Genomic DNA, 2,088 nt, shown 5'->3' on the forward strand with positions numbered 1-2,088 from the left:
CAATCTGGGCTCTACCACTACACTACTGTAACTGTCCTCTTCCTTTAGAGTTCCTTGGGTTTTCAAAAGCCTGATATTTAGCAACTCTGTAATATTCTGAAATTCTTATGAAGTTTGAAAATCAGTATGCTATAAACTAAGCTCTTATGTAAATTTTTTTAAAAATCTGGGTCTTATAACCTCCACTTCCAGCAAGATTACAATCTCATTCATTGCATTATAAGTGCTCATTCACCTACACCTAAATTTTGAGCTCTCTTAAAAATGTAGGCATTGTACTTATTCCTGACTGAACATGCTAATGTGAGAGTGGCTCTGAAACCATCATCTTCCCTTAAACCCTGATGAGCGTCATGTCGTAATCATTATCAAGCCTCAAAGCAATCTCCAGGTATACAACGGTGGCAATATTTCTTTTCCAAATAGCTTAGGAGTACACTATTTTAGCAGGCAGATAAACACCTTTAAAAACAACAAAAGATGAAATACAATCTTAGATAAAAATATAAAAATCATACCACCAACCAAATTGATTCCTGAAGTATTTACTAAAACAGCAGCTGATACCCAGTAGTATATCACAGCATACCTTCCTGTGACAAGAGAAATGGAGCCAAAAATGTTTTTATCTTCAATGTATTTTTGGAACCTATATTTATGAACCAAATCTGTGTTGTTCATTGGAAAGCAGTTGTTTGGGAATTTTTTATGCTCTACTAAATGAAAATATAAAGAGCTATAAATATGGTCTGTTATGAGCATAAACACTCACTCCTGCTACCTTCCTTTGGTTCCCTACCTGCTCAGCACTGGGTAAAACTCTTCAGAGACACAAATTTGTGAAGTGATGGATCCTGCTTTGGGAAAGTTTAAGCTCTAGTGGAAATAACATGCATTGCCTGAGCAGTGAAACAAATAAATATGACAAAGTTGCTGCTGAATGTTCTGGGAGCTGGGTAGAAAGATATCCCCATGGGCTAACTGGTCAGAGAAGGGGTCAAGAAAGACATCAGATCTTACCTAGGTCTTAAGAAATGGTTAGAATTTAAGAAGGCAATGAGGATAGTGGAGGGAAAATGTCAAGGATGCCACAGTTGCCCCCACCCCCATGCCCCCCAGAACTGATCACTTCCTGAGAAATCTGTTAACATCTAAGGCAGCTGGATCAAAGACCAGACCAGAAGATGGGCCTAATCTCAAAAGCTCAAACCCAACTTAATTAACACCCCAAATTCTGAGAAATACAACATTCCCTAGTCCTCCCCAGGGCCCCTATAAGAAGGAACTGCCCCTAACTGTCCACATGCCATTTTTACTTTCTCTGCTCCAAGTCACTTAACGTCCCTTGGTCTCTCTCTCAGACCATGCAATAAAGGCCTGTTTGCTTCTTGGGACCAGTTTCGTTCTTTCTTTCTCTCGCTCTCAACTCTTTTTCTATCTAATACACAGAAGAATATTCTAGATAGATGGAACAAAGTGACCAAAGGCCTTACAGAGTAAAGAATAACACATGTTTAGAGAAGCAATAGAGAAAATAGAGGATTCATATAGAAAGATAGGAAAGATGAGACATAATAGGGCAGGTGGATCAAGATAATTGATGGCTGATATTCCTCTCTTTTTATGGAGTTTTGGTATTAGACCCTTAACTATAGTAGAATCATCCACTAATTTAAAAATTTCATGGAATAGTAGGCAACATTAAAAGTAAAAAAAAACAAACCCAAACAATAAAGAATCGTTAAACATTATATAACATGGGTTCTTCTAGAGGACATTATGCTGAGTCAAGTAAGTCAGACACAAAAGAACAAATATTGTATTAGACCACTATTATAAAAAGCTAAAGAAAAGCTTATACACGTTTTTTGATGTTTACTAGGGATAGGAAGGGAAGGACAGGGGAGTAAAAATTAGTTAATAGATAATGTTGCTATTGTTGTGTTGTGCCAAGGATTCAGAATCGACTCATAATTGACCCTCCATTTGGTGTTCAGAAGAAGTAAGTCAAATGAGAAGATTGCCCACCTTTTCCCCCACAGAACAGCTAATGGATTCGAACCTCCAACCTTTGAGTTGGCAGCACAA

Source organism: Elephantulus edwardii, unplaced genomic scaffold (genome assembly GCF_000299155.1).
Source record: "Elephantulus edwardii isolate Elephantulus edwardi_28Jun2011 unplaced genomic scaffold, EleEdw1.0 scaffold00040, whole genome shotgun sequence".
NCBI classification, from domain to species: domain Eukaryota; kingdom Metazoa; phylum Chordata; class Mammalia; order Macroscelidea; family Macroscelididae; genus Elephantulus; species Elephantulus edwardii.